The sequence below is a fragment of the Rutidosis leptorrhynchoides genome, chromosome 4 (assembly GCF_046630445.1).
Source record: "Rutidosis leptorrhynchoides isolate AG116_Rl617_1_P2 chromosome 4, CSIRO_AGI_Rlap_v1, whole genome shotgun sequence".
Taxonomy (NCBI): Eukaryota; Viridiplantae; Streptophyta; class Magnoliopsida; order Asterales; family Asteraceae; genus Rutidosis; species Rutidosis leptorrhynchoides.
Genome location: NC_092336.1, coordinates 465,034,399 through 465,053,667, shown reverse-complemented (window position 1 = coordinate 465,053,667; position 19,269 = coordinate 465,034,399). Strand labels below are relative to the sequence as shown.

General features: G+C 29.8%; 2 pseudogenes; one reads left to right on the top strand and one right to left on the bottom strand.

Annotated features, from left to right (window-relative positions):
* Positions 1-19,269, bottom strand: part of LOC139842253 (uncharacterized) — a 191,922-nt pseudogene that overhangs the window by 140,932 nt on the left and 31,721 nt on the right.
* The window catches only part of LOC139844471 (probable cellulose synthase A catalytic subunit 1 [UDP-forming]), a 29,115-nt pseudogene continuing 13,281 nt past the window's right edge, over positions 3,436-19,269 (top strand).

Genomic DNA, 19,269 nt, shown 5'->3' with positions numbered 1-19,269 from the left:
TAGCTCAAAAAATTCACAAACCACCCCAAGTCTTTTACTTACTTACATTTTAGTCCCAAAAAAATATATAATAGCTAACTTTATGGTTTTTACAAACTTATCACAAAGTTTTAACATTTTATACTTTAACCATTAAACTTCTCATTCGTTCTAAATCGACTACATACTTTATATACTACCTAATAGACAAAAAAAATTAATAGTCGCCAGTGGTGCTTTCGTTCTTTCACTTTTTCCCCCCTTTTCCACCTTTTTTTTTTTAAAAAAGCCCTCATAGTTTGTTCAAATATTAAAATCGACCCCCCAAACAGGGAGTAAAGTGTCAAATACTCATTTTCATAAAAAAATTTAAAAAAACTACACCCAAATATTCAACGGGCTATATCTTCTCGCTCGCACCGAGTTAAATTTTTCTGAAACCATCGTTAAACTCGAAACAATTTTAGGAGCACACTGTTACTAACTATACGCAAATCAGACGCTTTTTAAAAAACGCTAAATATTTGAGGTACTTTTCATACACGTCGATTTTGCGTTAAATTTTTAAAAGTCGACAATTCCATAGTGAAACGCGGAGATGTACATATATTGTTAATTTAAAATAACATTTAAATCTTTCACGGATTATACCTTTTAGTTCGACTCGAGTTGCGCTTCAACGATATCATCGTTAGCCACAAAATAATTTTACAAACTAAACGCAATATAATACATTGAAAACCGAACCCCGGCGCGAAGCGAGGGTTCGAACACTAGTTACTCCATAAAATAAGGAGGTGAAATGAATAGTGAACTTCACAATTTTCACAAATTTACAACAAACTTCTTATCTATTACAATTCAACATCACTTTTTTTAATACTAAACTCTATAGTTTTTATAAACTTATCACAAACTTCTCACACTTTATAATTTAACCATAAAACTTTCCATTCATTATAAATCAACCCCATACTTTTTACTATCTACTAACTATTCATTATTATTTTTATACGTTTATCTAAAAAACAAATTGATGAATAGTAACTTAGTCTCATGCTTAAAATATTTGTACCACATGTTTTGAATTTTATACACACAAGGAAACACTAACTATGACTAAATTGAGGGGGCAAACAGAAATTTTTTTGGCTAAAATTGGGATTCATCTTTTCGTTCGGGTTGAGTAACGTTTAACCGACATAACCGTTAAACTCAAATAATTTTACGAACTAAACGCGATAAATTATATTCGAAACGGAGCCCCGACGCGAAGCGAGGGCTCCTCACCTAGTTATATCTAAAAGAAAGAGGGCAAGTGAATAGTGAAGTCTAGAAGCTTCACAAACTAACTCCAAACTTTTTATTTTTTACAACTCAACCCCAAACCTTCATAATAGCTAACTTCATAGTTTTTATAAACTTATCACAAACTTTTCACATTTTATAATTTAACCATAAAACTTTTCATTCATTGTAGACCGCTCACACAATTTTTACTATCTAATAACTATTCATTATTATTAATATTAATATTATTATTATTATCAAATCAATCACATGATTTTCCACTTTATTATTGTTTAACTTTTTTTTTCTCATTACAATTAACCACGTAACTCATTTTTAATAACTGTTTTATTGTTATATATATATATATATATATATATATATATATATATATATATATATATATATATATATATATATATATATATATATATATATATATTGGTAGGATCAAGAGGGAAGTAACCAGCCGGGGGGAAGCAAATTTTTTTTTTTTTCGTTTTCTGAAAAAACTTTGTTCACGAACATTATAGATTGGATGAAAATATGAACATTTAATAAAGACACTTTGTGATAAATGTTTTTATTTTGGCGGAAAAATGCTCGAAGAAGTAATATATAACAATTATCGTGTTTTTCGAGCGTATGTTGAGGTTTTAGATATTAGGATTTGGATATCAGTGTTTATAGCGTTTAGATATTAGGGTTTAGAAATTTAGGGTTTAGGGTTTAGATTTAGGATTTAGATTGAGTTTTTAACACGAACGATTTAGAGTTTAGGGTTTAGGGTTTGGTGTTTTGGGTTTATGAAATAAACTCAAAACACCAAACCCTAAACCCTAAACTCTAAATCGGGCTAAATTTTACTTCACAAAACATGAAGAAAAAAAAGCGTTAACATTCTTCACGAACAATATTATCTTCAATGTTATTTATTTTTGTCGATTGTTTTCCCGCCAAAATAATAGCATTCATCACGAAGTGTCTTTTTTAAATGTTCACATTTTCATCCAATCTATAATGTTCGTGAACAAAGTTTTTTCAAAAAACGAAAAAAAAAATTTGCTTTCCCCCGCTTCCCCCCGATTGGTTACTTCCCCATTGATCATGCCCTTATATATATATATATATATATATATATATATATATATATATATATATATATATATATATATATATATATATATATATATATATATATATATATATATATATATATATATTATAAATAGTTTTTTCTATTATATTAAATAGTTTGTACCAATCGTTGATGTACGTCTCACTTTATTGATTGAGCATATGGGTCTTTTCTCTCGACAAGACGAAAACTAAAACAAAAAATGATGAATAATTACTTTCACGCTTATTACAAATCAATCACATAACTATTTTGGGTTCTTCCTCGACAAAACGAAAAATAAAACAAAAAAAATGATAAATAGTTACTTTTTCAATAATTAGCTATGTAAGGGTGAAAAACCGGCGCAAAGCCAGATAGCCCACCTAATTATGGCTATTATATCAAACATTTGAACACATAAGAAAAACTAACAATCAGCTATAAGCTACACCAACATAAGTGTAATCTGACTTAAAGGTCTGTTAAGAACTTAAGATGTACCAAAACATAACTCGTGATTGTTTTTTCTAAAATGAAATAAAATCCATCGTATTTTGCCTTTTAAGGTCAAACATAAACGATTGACGATATCTTTTGAACTTTTTTTTTTTTTTGTGTGTGTTACATGATCATTTACAATAAGCTAAGCTGTAATTAAATTATTATATCGATCCAAAAGTCTTGTTTTTTAATTATAAAGTATGAAATATACTTATACTTATAAATCATTAATTAGAAGTCTATAATTTATACTGTACGGAGTAATAGTTTATTTATGTTCTAACAATTAAATATGATTAAAACAATGTGGACGGTACTGCTGGCAAAGTATCAAACCACATGCTTGCGGGTTGTACGGACTGACAAATTTGTTGTCAAAATCTTTTTTAAATCTTAACCACGGGTCCACGGCTGCTCAAGTATTTAATCTAAATAAATTGCACAAATAATACTAATAATTAAATTAATAATTAATAAAAGGGATCAGACGGACAACTGTATTTCAACTTGAGTGGGTCACATGTTAATATGTCGTCAGTCATCTTCATCCTATCCTAAAACAGAGTCTTTTTCCTCCTACAATTCCTCCAAAAATTCAACCTGGAACTTTCAATTAAAACACGAATCTAAATTTATTTCTTCTTCTTTCATCTCATAACTTCCATAAAATGATTTTAACTACCCAAAACAGCACCCATATCTAAAGAAGACTGGTTGCACTCTCATATTATTCAAGAAAACCCTGATTGACTGATAGCACGTGCTACCAGTCAATACTAGGTAGATCCGCTCCTGTTTGTAGTGTTCTTGATATGGAAGCAAATGAAGGTTTATTGGCTAAATCTCAGAATAATATAGGCAATGATGAAGGGGTATGTAGACACATTCTTATTTTCAAATTATTTAACTTCGTTTGTATGTTGTTATGCATGTAGCGTGACTAATCAGCTTAATTTGTCATAGAAGTGATGGCTATGATTATATTAGTCGTAATTTGTGTTCAAAATCTCCATTAGTTTTTTTAAAGGCAAACTCATGCATCTGAGACCATTCATTATGTGGCGTGCTTTCTCCACGTCAATCTAATCTGGCAAAAAAATATGCCCACGACGCCTCTCTTATGGGACGTTGTTTTTGATGAAATGAATAGATCTCGTTCATATCTTGACGGGTAAATATGACCACCTACAACCAATTATATTTTGACACCCGGTAAACTTTTATATTATTACATTATTTCTTCTTTCACCTCACTCCCTATCATATTTTGCCACACCATCAATCACATAACACCCTTTTAAAAATAACACTACCACATCACACTATCATCCACCAAAAAACGTATTCACGTCATAGTCACCATAAGGGTGCTCTAACATAAATTTTTCACACACACACACATATATATATATATATATATATATATATATATATATATATATATGTATATATATATATATATGCAGGATCAATTGGGAAGTAACCAATTGGGAGAATTAATTTTTTTTTTTTCGTTTTTTTTGGAAATTTTTTTCAGGCATTAAGATCACACGAAAATATGAACATTTAGAAAAGACACTTCGTGATTAATTATAACAACCCTCATTTTTCGACTTCTGAAATTACTAAAATGACCCTAGGGTTTACTGCCCGAATATACGTATTGTTTAATTAGGGTTGTTATATATATTTATATATGCGATATAATGAACGTTAACCGAATAGTAATTTTTAGTCAACAATGTACGCTTGATTAATAATATAATTATTATATAATAAGGTTATGTTATAGTAAATTATATATAATCTAATTGTATTAAAATAAATATATAAACTTTATATCACTTTTATTATTTAGTAAATATATTATATATTTAACTATATGACAAATACAATTATATATAAATGTAATAATATTTATAAACTTACTAAAACTATAGTTTAATAATTATAATTTAATTTAAATCATAATTATTTATTAAAAATACAAAATACCGAATTATTTATTATTTTTATACAAAATTCTTATTTATTAACTAAATAAAAAATAAAAATAAATTGATAAAAGTTATTAGAATTATATAAAAGTAATTAATTGATTTTATAAAAAAAATATAAAATAATAATAATAATAATAATAATGCTTTTGATTTTTAATAAAAAAAATTATAAAGATAAAATCCCACTTTTGTTATTTTATTTTGTAGATGATTTCATGACCTAAAATCTAATACTTTTAATTTTTAAAATCCCATTATCAAACCAACTAAGACTTAAAATATTTTTTTTTATTTCTTTTAATTATTTTATTTTTTTTACCTAATTTTTTTAAGTATAAATAGCCCTTCATTTTCTTCATTTGAACTTGCACCTTAAACCTTCATTTCTCTCTTTGAAGAATTATTTCTTGTAAGTATTCTTTTCTTTCTTTTTATTTTTTTATTTATTTCGGTTTATTATTATTTTTTACTTATCAAAATATGTAAATAATGTTATAAATTAATTTTAATCCAAACAAATACAAATATGTTATAATTAGTATTAAGTATCACTAGTTATTATAAATATATATATATATATATATATATATATATATATATATATATATATATATATATATATATATATATATATATATATATATATATATAAATCAAATTTATATTTATTATGTAATTAAAAACCAAATTTATTAATATATATATGTATATACGAAAGATATATATAATAAATTAATAATTAGAGAAAAATAAAATAAAACAATTTTAAAGGTTTCCTAACCTTAGTATGATATAATACTGATCAAAAGTATTTTTTTAAACTTTTTGAGTATTATATATAACTAATTACGAATTATATATTAATATTAAATAAACATGAAAACAATGTAAATTCGTAATAAATATTTATAAAAATAATAAAAATATATATAAAATTTTTCTAAGTTTATAAAACTTATTTAAACTAATGAAAATTATAAAAATTAGTTTTTGAAGTCGAATTATTATTATTTTTTATTTAAACTTATTTACGATTAAAAAGGAAAATAAATACAAATTAAATACAAAACGTAATGTAATTAATTTAATGTAATTAATTTTATAAAATTTTTATATATTTATTATCATTATTAGGTATTGTGAAAAATGTAAAATATAAATTTTAATTCGTTTACCTAATTGTTTAGTATTTTAGATATTAATCGATTATTATGGAAATGATAATTAAAGCATAAAAAGTAGTATTAATACATAAAACATTTTTATAAAATTTTGTATAAGTTTACCTACTGATATGAAGTCAATAAAATATTAGTTAGAATTATTAGATAATTATTGATATATATTTGAATTAAAATTAAATTTAGATAATATATATATATATATATATATATATATATATATATATATATATATATATATATATATATATATATATATATATATATATAGAAATATATATTAATAAAATAATATTATTTTTACTTAAAAAAAGAGAGTAAATAATAATATAAAACATAATTATATATTTATATAAATATATATATTTAATTTCCTACCTAATTAAACCCATAATACTTTATTATAATATTAATAATAATAATACATAATTAATGAAAAACATATCCAAACTTATATATATAAATACTTATTGTATAAGTAAAATATTTAAAGTGTCGTATTTCTATACGCGTGATTTCTAATATACGATTAATTTTATACTTTCGTATAATATTTGGGAGTAAATATTTTCACGAACAAATGAACGTATTGGATTTATTTTTGATCATTGAACTTTCTTGACGGGTGGCATCTACGAAACTCTAGAATGGAAGGGTTTGGATTTTCCGATTTAAAGGATCCTATAGCTCAAGCCCCTAGACCTGAATAGGCCATTACGAATTGAAAGTTTTTAATCGAAAGTTTATCTGATTACGTGCTTACAAACTTTCCATAAAATAGAAACCTTCCTTAAAAGGAAAATTTACTATTAATAGTAATCCTCCGAACAAACGAATAAATCCCTGCTTTGTAATATCAAATCCCTGCTTTGTAATATCATTAATTGCTAGATGATAAAGTGACAAACGGAATTACTATAAATAGCGCTATTGGGAGTAACGTCCGGAACCATTGACCTCAGGTCAATTGGTGATATAATACCACCAATTGACCACCAATTGACCACCAATTGACCTGAGGTCAATGGTTCAGGACGTTACTCCCAATAGCGCTATTTATAATAATTACGTTTGCGACTTTATCATCTAGCAATTAATGATATTACAAAACAGGGATTTGTATGTTTCAAATGAACACAATAAAAATACTCATGTTGGTCGCATATAAAGTTTGTACTTGTGTCTAGCATGTCAAAGCATTTAAAGTAAAGCGTGTGTCTCACCCCAATGTAAAAACATAAAAATGTAAAAGCGAGGCTATGAAATTCACCTTAAATTAGCACAGCAAAGATTTTACTATGAAGTAGCTGTAATTGAAGTAGACCGGAAATCTCAACCTAGAGATAATAGCTGGTCGTTAGTTGACTAAGCAACAAAGTATTTGGGTATAATTATTCATTTGTTCGGAGGATTACTATTAATAGTAAATTTTCCTTTTAAGGAAGGTTTCTATTTTATGAAAAGTTTGTAAGCACGTAATCAAATAAACTTTTGATTAAAGACTTCCAATTCGTAATGGCCTATTCAGGTCTAGGGGCTTGAGCTATAGGATCCTTTAAATTGAAAAATCCAAACCCTTCCATCCTAGAGTTTCGTAGACGCCACCCGTCAAGAAAGTTCAGTGATCGAAAATAAATCCAATAGGTTTATTTGTTCGTGAAAATATTTACTCCCCAATATTATACGAAAGTATAATATTAATCGTATATTAGAAATCGCGCGTATAGGAATACGACACTTTAAATATTTTACTTATACAATAAGTATTTATATATATAAGTTTGGATATGTTTTTCATTAATTATGTAGTATTATTATTAATATTATAATAATGTATTATGGGTTTAATTAGGTAGGAAATTAAATATATATAGTTATATAAATATATAATTATGTTTTATATTATTATTTACTTTTTTAAAGTAAAAATAATATTATTTTATTAATATATATATATTTCTATTTATATATATCGTAAATGTATGTATATATATATATATATATATATATATATATATATGTATTATCTGAATTCAATTTTAATTCAAATATATATCAATAATTATCTAATAATTCTAACTAATATTTTATTGACTTCATATCAGTAGGTAAACTTATACAAAATTTTATAAAAATGTTTTATACATAATACTACTTTTTTATATGCCTTAATTATCATTTTCATAATCGATTAATATCTAAAATACTAAAAAAATAGGTAAACGAAATAAAATTTATATTATACATTTTTCACAATACCTAATAATGATAATAAATATTTAAAATTTTTATAAAATTAATTAAATTACGTTTTGTATTTAATTTGTATTTATTTTCCTTTTTAATCATAAATAAGTATAAAAAAATTATAATTCGACTTCAAAAATTAATTTTTATAATTTTTGCTAGTTTAAATAAGTTTTATAATCTTATAAAAATTTTATATATATTTTTATTATTTTTATAAATATTTATTATGAATTTACATTGTTTTCATGTTTATTTAATATATAATTCGTAATTAGTTATATATAGTACTCAAAAAGTTTAAAAAAATACTTTTGATCAATATTATATCATACTAAGGTTAGGAAACCTTTAAAATTATTTTTTGATTTTTCTCTAATTATTATATTTATCTTTCGTATATATACATATATATATATATACATATATATATGTATATATATATATATATATATATATATATATATATATATATATATATATATATATATATATATATATATATATATATATAAATTTGGGTTTTAATTACATAATAAATATAAATTCGATTTACAAATTTATATATATATATATATATATATATATATATATATATATATATATATATATATATATATATATATATATATTTATAATAACTAGTGATACTTAATACTAATTATAACATATTACTTGTATTTGTTTGAATTAAAATTAATTTATAACATTATTTACATGTTTCGGTAAATAAAAAAATAATAAACTGAAATAAATAAAAAAAATAGATAGAAAGAAAAGAATACTTACAAGAAGTTATTCTTCAAAGAGAGAAATGAAGGTTTAAGGTGCAAGTTCAAATAAAGAAAATGAAGTGCTATTTATACTTTAAAAAAATTAGGCAAAAAGAATAAAATAATTAAAAGAAATAAAAAGAAAAAATATTTAAGTCTTAGTTGGTTTGATAATGGGATTTTAAAAATTAAAAGTATTAGATTTTAGTTCATGAAATCATCTACAAAATAAAATAACAAAAGTGGAATTTTATCTTTATATTTTTTTTATTAAAAAGCAAAAGCATTATTATTATTATTATTATTATTATTATTATTTTATATTATTTTATATTATTTTATAAAATCAATTAATTACTTTTATATAATTCTAATAACTTTTATTAATTTATTTTTATTCTTTATTTAATTAATAAATACGAATTTTGTATAAAAATAATAAATAATTCGGTATTTTATATTTTAAATAAATAATTATGATTTAAATTAAATTATAATTATTAAACTATAGTTTTAGTAAGTTTATAAATATTATTACATTATATTTACTAAATAATAAAAGTGATATAAAGTTTATATATTTATTTTAATACAATTAGGTTATATATATAATTTACTATAACATAACCTTATTATATAATAATTATATTATTAATCAAGCGTACGTTGTTGACTAAAAATTACTATTCGGTCAGCGTTCATTATATCATATATATAAATATATATAACAACCCTAATTAAACAATACGTATATTCAAGCAGTAAACCGTAGGGTCATTTTAGAAATTTCAGAAGTCGAAAAGTGAGGGTTGTTATATTTAGGGTTTAGGGTTTGGTGTTTTGGGTTTAGTCCCTAAACCCAAAACCCTAAACTCTAAACCGTTCGTGTTAAAAGCTCAATCTAAATCCTAAATCTAAACCCTAAATCTAAACCCTAAATTTCTAAACCCTAATATCTAAACCCTATAAACCCTAATAGCTAAACCCTAATATCTAAAACCTCAACATACGCTCGAAAAACACGATAATTATTATATATTACTTCTTCGAGCGTTTTCCCGCCAAAATAAAAACATTTATCACAAAGTGTCTTTATTAAATGTTCATATTTTCATCCAATCTATAATGTTCGTGAACAAAGTTTTTTCAAAAAATGAAAAAAAAAAAGTTTTTGCTTCCCCCCGATTGGTTACTTCACCCTTGATCCTATATATATATATATATATATATATATATATATATATATATATATATATATATATATATATATATATATATATATATATATATAGCTTGAACCCAAAACCTCTGGGAGGTTACTCCAAGGATCATGAATTCGAGTTTCGTTTGAATTTATAACCTCAAGATGATAAACACACAAACCGGTGTATGTTTGCGTCTATGAAATAATCAGTGATGTATTTGATAGAGTTATAATGAATCACGAATTTGAAGCTGAATCATGTTAGGAATCATTAAATGAAATTTTGTAATTTAAGCTTATGTTCATGGATTGAAAAATCAATTTTCATCTTCATCTTCAACAAATAATACAATTTCATCTTCATCTTTAATCAATTCAATCTTCATCTTCATCGTTGAATCTGTGTTGGTTGATTGAAATTGATGATTGATGAAGCTTAATTTTATGACTAGGATCACGTGTCTAAGATCAATTTGTGTTGATAAACAACATTTGATGATTTTGACATTTTAAACTTCATGAAGATGAAGAACAAAGATACTATTTAGGTGCTGATGATGATGTATTGCAAAAAAAAAAAAAAAGGAAAATTATCAGGTTAAAATTAGTATTTAACCTGATAAATACTATAAAATGTTGATATTAGCGTACTTTTTAAAAGTTTGTAGACGACAGTGAGACGCAAATGAGTATATAGATTTGAGTAAGTATATAGCCAATTTGTGGCTTTAATCCATAATTTTATAACTTTGATAATAAGCTAAACCAATGAGCCTGAATTTTGTTTATACCTTGGTGTCATTGTCAGGTATATGTTGAAATTTTAAGTGTTGAAAACCCGAGCGATGATGATCAACTAATGAGCCGTGTGTTGCCTATTTCATCTATTTATTTAACTTTATATCGTGTGGTGATTGTATTTCGACTCATTGTTTTGGTATTTTTCTTGCAATACCGTTGCACTCATCCGGTTAATGACGCTTATGCATTGTGGCTTGTATCTATCATTTGTGAGGTGTGGTTCGCCTTTTCTTGGCTTCTTGATCAATTTCCAAAATGGTCACCTATTGAACGCGAGACCTACCTCGAAAGGCTTGCTTTGAGGTAATAGGATATAAATTGTTTATATTTTCAACTATATATTGTCCCTGTTGGGTAATCTTGAGGCCCAAGCTGTAACTCGTTATCGAAAATAGATGTCCAAATATTATTGGGCACTATCATAGTAATGAAGTCCAATTTGAGTGATGGGCCATTGAAGTAATCGTTAGATTTGTTTAGTAGTATTATTAATTATATGGTTAATGATTTAATTAATAGAGGTAGTTTGAGTAGGTGATAGAGTTGACCGAATTTCATGCAAAGTAATTGACCGTGGGATGTGCAGTAAGTGGATAATGCATACATGGATAGTCATGTACCTGAGTAGTGGAGTAAAATATAGGTAGTGGTTTAATTCTAGAAAGGTAGGTATGTAGTGGTAGTACCTTATGCAGTTATGCTTGATCTCATGTAAGTAGGTTCGAACTCAGGACCTTTGGAATAAATACTCTATGTTCACCCACTGAGCTATGAGATGCTTTTGTTTTAAGTTTTATATTATTAATTAATGCGATTATCACTTATATTTTATTAACAGACGATTCATTTGAAGAAACAATACAACTTGTTCAGTTGTTCATACGTTATTATTGAATTCATTTGTAAACTAAACATGTAACTTACATGTTTACTTTACAGCTCACAAACTATTTTCATAAGTTTTTTTTATTTGATTACAATTAAAATTTATAATAACTTAATATTTACAAAATTAAATATTAATCTAAAGTTACATGTGGAAAAACTTCATCCCACATTGAACTAAGGATGAAACTTACATGTAAAGAATTAGCTATAAATAAAGAGGTTCATTAGTGTCAACTTGAAGAATTGAACTACAATACTTATACACATAAGTGATTATTCAATTCAATTAAGTTTAATTTTTTGTATATTATTATATTTATTTTTAGCTGCTAAAGATCTTTCAAGCTTTAAAGCGAGTTTAATTGAGCTTGAGTTCGCTCATCAACATGAGCATTAAGCTTAAGCTAAAATTTTTGTTAATTAGTTAAGAATTTTAAATGAATATCGAGCTCGAGTTCGAACATAGAAAAATTATTCGAGTTCGAACTCAAACGAAATATGAAAATTTTAATCGAGTTCGAGTCGAGTTCGAACCGAGTAATAATTAAACGAGCCGAGCTTAAATTCAGCATGTTCGCTTGAGTTCGGTTCGTTAACAGCCCTACTAGTGGGTACAAAGAGTTTCTCTTTCCTAGTATAAATTAGTACGGAGTACTATGTATGTTGGTTTATGGAATGAAAGTAGAGAATTACAAAGTAGAGAATTACAAATTGTCTATATGAGTATGTTCTAACAATTAGCAACAATAATAAGAGCTAAGATGGAACATGTATGTTCCAACCGTCCCATGAACCACATTGAGGGGTATAATGGATGGGTCCAATGGCATAACTATATAGGACAAAGGGATATTCGCCCCGGCTCGATTTGGGAAGGAAAAAATGTACACTAACAAAAATTTACTAGGGTTTTTTTTTCTTTTTCTTTAGTGTTTATCCCTCATTCATTAGTGTCGGGTTCAAGTTCCGCCACCGGATGATCGAGTCGGGTCAAACTGAGTAACTTTTTGTATGTCTGTTGTCAGTTAGTTGGTATGTTGGATGTGATTACAAACGAAAATATTACTAATCAAGAATAGGTTAAGTTTATGAATGAATTTGTAATGGAAACGTGATATCTTACAGGTATGAGAGGGATGGAGAGCCTTTAAAGTTGGCACCGATAGACGTTTTCGTGACTACATTGGACCCTTCAAAAGAGTCACCCCTACTTACTGTAAACACCGTGTTATCAATTCTTTCTGTGGATTATCCCGTCGGCAAAGTTTCATGTTATGTATCTGATGATGGTTGTTCAATGGTCACATTTGAGTCACTTTCCGAGACTGCATTATTTGCAAAGAAGTGGGTACCGTTTTGCAAGAAACATAACATCGAGCCCCGAGCTCCCGAATTCTACTTTTCTCAAACTGTAGATTATGTAGACAACAATGTGCAACCTTCTTTCTTCAAAGAACATAAAGCAATAATGAAGGTTAGTTTCATTTTTATTTACAAATGAAGCTTCTTTTACTTACTAGTATTTGTTAGCCGATATAGTTCCTAGCCCACTTATTACTTGTACTGGGCCCAGTCCATTAGTCTCCATTAGATGTTAGGGCTTTTCCATGTATTGTATTGTATTTATATCCTATGTATGCATCGATCAATAAGACAGAATGAATATTGCATTGTAACATGGTATTAGAAGAAAATACCTAAAATCTCAAAACCCTTGCAAAAAAAAAAAAATTAAATAAATAAAAATTCACCACTTTCATAGCCGCTGCCGATCAAGGAAAATCCGAACCAAAACTGTACACAAAACAAATTATTGGTATTATTTTTCTTTGATTTCATTTTACATCTAATAATAATTGAGTTGGTGTGAAATCAAGTTAGAGGAATCAATAGCAGCCGTCCCTTTCATTTGCTTAATTTCGAATTGCGTGTAAAGTGAAAATTGGTTTTGTGCACGTGAAGAAACCATAAATCAATTTTGTTTTTTAATCGCTTATCACGAAAAACAATCTGCAAGTTTTCTTGTCATATTCTCTTTTACAACAAAATGACCTTATCTCAAGTCCAGCTTCTTCAAATAATTCAAGCCCAACAAAACATGTTAGCCCAGCAACAATTCTTAACAGATTATGGATTAGTCCAGCAGCAGACTCAGGCCCAACAACAAGCCCAATGCTTTTACACACCCCAACCCGCTTCTTTCGGGTCCTTTACGGTCGATCCACAAAGGCATACTCCGGAGACTATTCTTCCTAGTGTATTCAGTGCAATGCCTCTTCAGGATTATAGTGTTGCCGAGTGGCACATGGACACATGTGCGTCTTCACATCTTACCTCCTGTATTAATAATCTCAGTACTGTGTTTAATAATTGCAAATATTCATCTGTAGCAGTTGGTAACGGGAATACCATTCCCGTCACTACCAATTTTTTGCCATGTCTGTCAGCTTGGCAAACACGTGCGACTCCCCTTTTCTGTTTCTAGTTCTGATGTCAATGCTACTTTTAATATTATCCATTCGGATTTATGGACATATCCTATTTCTAGTCTTAGTGGTTTAAAATATTATATTATATTTCTCGATCATTTTTCGCATTATGTATGGGTTTTTCCTTTAAGCAATAAATCTGACGCACTTACGACATTATACAATTTCGTACATTTGTTCGCACTCAATTTAACAAAGAAATTAAAGCCTTTCAATGTGATAATGGGGTGAATTTGATAACACTGCTTTCCATCAACTTCTTCAAACTAATGGTATTCAATTCCGATTCTCATACCCTCACACTTCTCAGCAAAATAGAAAGTCTGAACGCATGCTCTGCACCATTAACAATCTAATTCGCACCCTACTCTTTCAAGCTCATCTCCGCCCACTTATTGGGTGGAAGCTCTCAACATGGCAGCCTACCTACTTAGCATTCTTCCCTCTTCCGCCATCAATCATGACATCCCGCATTCCCGTCTTCACAAACAAAAACTTAACTACTCCACTCTCCGAGTCTTCGGTTGCCTCTGCTACCCTCACCTTCTCACCACACACAAACTTGCTCCTCACTCCACTCCATGTTTTTGTCTTGGGTACCCCTCCAATCATCGGGGTTACCGCTGTCTGGATTTTACCACCAACATAATCATCCTCTCTCGACATGTCACCTTTGATGAGACCTGCTTTCCATTCGGTTCCATGACACCCACCCAACCACTATCCTATGACTTTCTTGACCCTTCTCCAAATCTCTTTTCCCGAACATTTCATCTACCACCGGAGACACAGCCTCCTCCTACTAAGGCTACCGGCACCACACCTCCACCTCATCCTATTCTAGAGTCACAGTCTCCTCCTATTGAGGCTACCGACCCTACACCTTCACCTCATCCTATTCCAGAGCCACAACCTCCTCCTACTGAGGCTACATCTTCCTATACTTCTCCACTCACCCCATGATCACCCGCACCCGCCTTGGTACCACCAAACCGGTTCAACGTCTCAACCTTCACACAACCGCTATATCTCTCGTTCCCCGCACCTACTCTGAAGCTCTTCACGACTCTAACTGGAAACAAGCTATGACTGATGAATACATTGCTTTAATTAAAAACAGTACTTGGAAACTTGTACCTCGCCCATTGGACACGAACATAGTTCGCTCCATGTGGCTATTCAAGCACAAGTATAATGCAGATGGTAATTTGAGCAGGTATAAGGCTCGGCTCGTTGCTAACGGTCGAAGCCAGCAGGTTGGCATTGATTGTGATGAGACTTTTAGTCCAGTTGTTAAACCGGCTTTCATACGTACAATTCTTAGTTTAGTGGTGACTAGACATTGGCCTATCCACCAGCTAGATGTCAAGAACGCATTTCTACATGGACAACTTTCTGAGACTGTTTATATGCATCAGCCTCCCGGGTTTCGAGATCCCCGATACCCGGACCATGTCTGCTTATTGCAGAGATCTTTATACGGACTCAAGCAGGCCCCTCGTGCTTGGTTTCAGCGTTTTTTCGGATATGCCCAGCAGATTGATTTTCAACAAAGCCGTTATGATACATCACTTTTTATTTATCGTCAGGGATCCGATACAGCCTACCTGCTTCTATATGTTGATGATATTGTGTTGACTGCTTCCTCTACAGGTTTACTTCAGCAGATTATATCTTCCTTACATAAGGAATTTTCTATGACTGATTTGGGTCCCTTGAACTATTTTCTTGGGATCCACATGACTCGTACCGCATCTGACATGTTCCTCTCTTAGAGGCAATATGCTACCGAGATTACTGAGCGTGCTGGAATGCCTACTTGCCGTCCCTGCAGGACCCCGGTTGAACCAGGTGTCAAGCTTACTAGTCACAGTCCTCCCATCAAGTATCCGACTCTCTATCAGAGCCTTGCAGGCGCATTATAGTTTCTCACATTCACTCAACCTGGCATCTCATATGCTGTTCAGCAGATCTGTCTCTTCATGCATGATCCTCGGGAACAACACATGCACGCTCTGAAGCATATCATTCGCTATATTCAGGGCACCACTGATCTTGGCTTACAGTTATACGCATCATCTCCCACTACTTTGGTTGCCTACTCTGACGCCGATTGGGCCGGTTGCTTAACTACCAGACGATCCACCTCCGGTTACTGTGTTTTTCTCGGTAATAGCCTTTTATCATGGTCATCCAAGCGGCAACCCACACCCTCTCGCTACAATGCTGAAGCGGAGTATCGCGGGGTTGCGAATGCTGTTGCCGAGACTTGTTGGATTCGTAACCTTCTCCGAGAGCTTCACTGTCCTCTCACCTCAACCACTCTGGTATATTGTGATAATGTTAGCTCAGTCTATCTATCTACTAATCCGGTTTAGCATCAGCGGACTAAGCACATCGAGATCGACATTCACTTTGTTCGCAATCTTGTTGCCCAGGGACAAGCGCGAGTACTTCATGTGCCATCCAGATATCAATTTGCAGACATATTCACCAAAGGTCTCCCATATGCACTTTTTGAAGAGTTCAGATCCAGTTTGAGCGTCTGTAGTACTCCCGCTCCAACTGCGGGGATGTCAGCCGATATAGTTCCTAGCCCACTTATTATTTGTACTGGGCTCAGCCCATTAGTCTCCATTAGATGTTAGGGCGTTTCCATGTATTGTATTTATATCCTATGTATGCATCGATCAATAAGACATGATGAATATTGCATTGTAACAGTATTAAATTATTTTTATATTGGAAGATGAACTTTTTTCTGCTTCGTTCATGGAATATTTACTGCATATTGTTTGTAATAATGACTAAAAATTAAAAATATGTATGGCAATGGTAGAGAGAATATGACGAATTTAAGGTGCGAATCAATGCACTTGTAGCCAAAGCCCAAAAAAAGATGCCAGAAGAAGAAACTACTTGGCCCGGAAATAACCCCCGAGATCATCCAGGAATTATTCAGGTATTTAGTGAATGCTTATACAAATCTGTTATTTGTCGTGAATAATTCCTTCAAAATTTCCCTCAAATTAGTTTTATTAAGCTTAGTTATATAAAAATTTACATTAACATTCATGCAAAATTGCAAAGATTATAAAATCAAATTACTACATACATACATACATACTAGCATTGACATGCATGATTCAACTATTGGGCTCAACTGGCATAGTATTGGGTTGGGTTGGGTAGGGTCGGGCCTATATGGTCTTGGGCTGGGCCCATTTATGCATCTTCAAATACCATACGTTGAAAGTTTACTTCTTGATTAATGACTTTTAATCTGTTGAACAGGTGTTTATGGGACAATTTGCCAGTCTGGATACAGATGGCAATGAGCTACCTAGTTTGGTTTACGTTTCTCGTGAGAAGCGTTTGGGATTCCAACATCATAAGAAAGCCGGTGCCTTGAATGCTTTGGTTTGTAAAAAATATTTGAAAGCTAGCTTTAATATTGCAGTTTCTATATGTGCCTTGACTGAATGTTTTTGCTGTAACATCCCGCGTTTTTCCGTTAAATTTATTTTTAACACTATCTTTTTTTTTAAATAATACCTTTCGTTATTTAAATTCGTAGTTTCCGTTGACCAACGTTCTTAATTTTCCCGTTATTTAATTATAACATCACTCGTTTACTCGAGCGTTTTTAAAATATTCGTTTGGTTAATTCCCTCACCCGCTTTGAAACTTGAGGGACCGAGGTTGCCAAGTGGGCAAACTAGTTGACTAGGTCAACTAGTCAACCCACCTTATCCATCCATTCATTTCACCTCCCACCTTCTTCCTCTTTTCTCTCTACTTCCCTTTCATGAACTCAAACACCCAACTCACAAATTCATCATCTAAATCCGACTGGAGAAGCAAACATCAAAACAAATTACATTTTCGTGATCCTCTCTTCATCCTCTACATTTTGGTACCAATTTCATCAAGTTTGGGTAACATTTCTAAAACTCTAGATTTTCTCTAAATTCGTGTTTTTATACTTGAAATGGTGTTAGTTAGTGTCTATGGCTCGTGTGTAACATGAATATATATTTTGTTTGCTCGATTTGTTGTTTTGAGTAACTAGTTTGAACATTTGAAATGGGTTTGCTTAATCTTGCATTTTGGAAGATTAAATGTTGTTTGATTGTTAAAGTTCATGTTTTAATTGTGTTACTAGTATCACTAGCTTCGTTTTGATGCGTAGGTTGATTAAGAAAACTTCAAACACATGATTATTGATTTTTGTGAATTTTGGTTAGGGTTTGATAGACTTTGAAATGAACTTTTGATGCGTTGAATGCTTGTTAATGTTGTTAGTAAGTGTTTAGATACAATGTATGCTTAATTACCTCCGAAACGGCATATCGTATGTGTAAATTGGATTCCCGAATCATAAAATACGTTTTACGAACTTGAAACTTTGAAAATAAACCTTTCTTGATCAATTGACGAGTTTTCGGTTATTGTAATTGATGTTTTTGCTTGTGAAAGGTAGTTAATTGTATTCCTTGTCAAAAGAGCTTTTCAATGATATAAGATGCGTATTCTAAGTGTTTACGGTTTGCGTTTTGTGCTAAATTGAATTTTGGATCAAGACTTGAACTTTTGAAACTGACCAGGTACCAGGCCACGCCTAATGTCGCGGCGCGACACCTCTGGCCGCGGCGCGGCAATAGCCGTGTTTGGGTTCTGACCTACTTTGTCAAATTTCAAAAAATGTTTGCTATGCTACGCACCTCTGATTCACATGTAACTTGTTCTAACATGCTTATATATGAATAAAAACCTCAGAAAAATAGTTCGGGACC